Source organism: Schistosoma mansoni, chromosome W (genome assembly GCF_000237925.1).
Source record: "Schistosoma mansoni strain Puerto Rico chromosome W, complete genome".
Lineage (NCBI taxonomy): Eukaryota > Metazoa > Platyhelminthes > Trematoda > Strigeidida > Schistosomatidae > Schistosoma > Schistosoma mansoni.
This window is the reverse complement of record NC_031502.1, coordinates 14,678,772-14,682,470: the sequence shown is the minus strand read 5'-3', so window position 1 is coordinate 14,682,470 and position 3,699 is coordinate 14,678,772.

Genomic DNA, 3,699 nt, shown 5'->3' with positions numbered 1-3,699 from the left:
CTGGGAATTAATTCCTTGAAAAAGCTTGGACCAGATTGGCAGGCGAAACGTTGGATTTACTACCAATTCCTTCGCTGAGATTTTACCAATATATTATTCCTATTTAATTTTACTTTTTGGTATATCCCAATGAGTAGAAAAATTTTTCTACTCATTGAGATATAACAAAAAATATATTTGTGATTAACTTTCTACCCAGGGGCTAATTTATTTGAAACTATTAAGTCCAATTTTGGCATTAATACCTTCAACACCAAGTGGTTTCTACACCATTCAAAGGGAGATCAATACCCTTCCGACGTCACCTGCAATTGCATTTTTTAACGTACATGTACCTGCAGTGGCAAGTACATAGGAAGGACGGAGAGAAGGACCTCTGAAGGGTTTCATGAACACATTTTCAGTAACCTGCAGCTAAAAAGGCTTAAAGTCTTCACAAGAGCGATTGTCAGATATCTTTTGGATATTGGGTATGAGGTGAATGTAAGTGATGCATTCAAAATAATAAACAGACAAAAAATATCAATCTTACTCCATTTCGCAGGGACGATAACTATCAGACGTTTTCGACCTGACCTGTGTATACAAACGGATAGTTTGATTTCCCTTTCCCTACTATGGTTATTGGGTTTTTGTCTAATAACCTTTGTTACTTTCAAACTATTTTTCAACCCTGTCCCCGACCTTTTAATTTTGATTATATTTTCGTCTTCTGATATTCATCTCTAACATAATCTGAGTGATATTCACATATTTGTTTATTTTATCATCTTGGGCGATGACCCAATCACTTGTTAATTTCATTATCTTTATATGACCTCTGAATTATTACAATCCAAAGTATCCTAAACATTTGTTAACAATTATATTCATATTAATAATTGTATCTAACTGATGAGAAACCGTGAAATAGAATGATGGGTTGATTTATTCTGCAAACCTTATTGCTCTTGCTCTGTTTGAATAGTAAATTAAATCCAAGGAATTCATATTCCTAATTGTTGTAGGAGTGTATATGTTGTTAGGTTTTTGACTAAGTGATATGGAAGTCTTAAAGAGTTAAGAGTGTATTTTAGTTTTTTACTGGCTTGGTAAGTTAAAAAAGAGATGACAATATTGCCACTATATCATCTGGTCATTCATGATATGGAGTTTCGGATAGATAGTGACGTATCTAATAAATGCTAAAAATAAGTTATCGAGCGTCGATATACTGTAACCGAGTGTGTGAAGCTATATTCGATTTTGGCATTAAGTTACGTAATGTATGTCACATAAAGCAAAACGAAAGCTATTATAAAATTAATCAATCTTTTGTTCGTTCAATATGAATGTCCTTTTCATGTTGATTTTCATTAACTTAAGCGAACTGTCATCAATCCAGTAAGTTGAATACCAAAAGCTATGAAAACCGTGATAACTAGAGAAATGGAAAACTTCAGAATGTAAAAGATGAGTCAGTCTAAACTCAAGACAAATGAATAAATAAACGAAAAGTGGATTTTTTGAAGCTTGATAAGTTCTAGCTAGCTTACTTATTGAACATCTTAAGCGATTTTCAGACCCAAACATTTAATTCCACAAAAGTCATATGACGTGTGACTGCATTGTTAATTAGCTTGGAAATTTGAGTTTCAAGTTCTATGGGATGTAATAAGATGAAGAAATAATAGCCTTTCTCTTTGTTTTTCTGATGTGCGTGTTTTGAATTGTACATTTTAACCTATGAGCAAATCAGGGATAAAAAAGATGGGTCATGCACAATTTAGACTATTTTAAGGATCAGTCTGTTCCATGTAGGCAGAAGCAGTTCGATTAAATTGTACTGTAAGTATTTTGTTAACCTCAAGATCCGTAGTTATTATTAAGGAGATAACAATCAATTAAAACCTGTTGACATGGCCATGGGTTTCCATGAATCATATTCTGAGGTATGTCTTATTGAAATCATTCAATATACCGGAAACATGTTGATAGTTGCTTCAAGTATCAAGTCTATGGTCTTAGCACCGGCTTGGACTGCGTTTCTACTAAGTTTCTGACAAAAACCTATGAGATCATTACACCTGACTGGTTTCTAACAGCATTTCCAATGACTATTTTGTATAAGCTTGAGTGATCGTTGAAAAATATTGGTAAGATATACTTTAATTTGTTTTTGTCAAGGGGACATGATCATTATTTTCTGTATGATTCATGTGGTTTTTCGTTGTGAGATCATGGTAAGTAAAAATAAGTTATAGATGAATGATAAATGATTTTTTTTAACATAAGTGCAAGCTAAGGGATGTCTTCTAACCCGTGAATGTGTATAAACTTTAAATGACCATAAATACAAATGCTGTCAAAGGAACATCAGTCTCATATCTAAATCAAAGATATATACATGTAGTATTCATTTTGCCAAAGTCATCGATTAGGTTTTACACAGTTTCTTCATTCTTCACCATGGAGTTTTTGAAAGAACATTAGGTTCATGAAGATTATGTTGCGGTTCTCGACGAATTCATGATCAGTTACAAGGAGATTATTTTCAACTCAAAAATAAAATTTATCATGACAACGTAAACAACATCAACTCTGGGATGAAGGCACATTCAACTGACGAGTCTTAAATAGGACGAAACGCGCATCCTGGATTCCACTGCTAGCTACCATCATCTCAGCTTATAGGAGAGGTTTGTATTAATATCATATTATTGATTTTGTATACGGTTGCCTTCGAACTAAAAGACTGAACAATAATTTTAAGAACTCGTACGTTCATTCCTAACTTGTGAATTAAGTTTTTTGGTTGAAGAGAACTAATGGAATAAAATGAATTTCTTTCTTTTTGGGAGTGTAGACTGAGGTCTTCCAGCTTTCAAAATGTATTTACATTATACTTAAGAGGTTTATTTACTGAGTCACTATTTTCAAAATCTTTATTATCAGCAACAAAATTTCTACAACTCATCTAATGGTCCCAATAAAAAATATTATACAATGTTTTTGATATGTTTACTTTTGTGAACATCTGCTGTATGTTTGTCATATTTTCATGCAATTCGGGTGAAAGATGGTTATAAAAAGTGAACAGAGAAATTATGACTTCAATATGGTTGACCTGATCAATAAAATAATTGATTTATTCACATCACGTTTGGCGAGTTGTAGTATGAATTACATGATAAACACAAAGAATAACATAATCATGAGTAAACAGTTTAAAAAATTTTAAGTACCTCAGACTAGGTGTAATATTGATCAAAAAGCGCCAGCGGATGTCAGAGTCTTACAAGCGATTTATTTTCCTTTTTATCTAATCACCTAAAGATGTTCAGTATGGGATTGTGGAAATTGTTGGATTTCATTGAAATCACGAGCCGATCTAAGTTATACCGCTATTGAAAACGTGGAGGCACTGAACGGCCTTTTCGCCCTAGTATGGGCTCCTCAGTGACGCCTATCCACGATTTCTCACGCGGAAATCGAATCCAAGACTTTCGGTCTCGCGTGCGAGCGCATAGTCCCTAGACCAGCGTGCCGGCATCCAACGATATTAATATCTAACCTAATTCAATTTATGACACTATGCGACCATGTTTCATTGTCCAAAATTGTGTTTAAAATCGTGTTAATGCACAAACAAGGTTGATGAAATGAAATAATATCTATCTTCTGATTTATCTGATGATCAAAGGAAAATATACTGGTTTT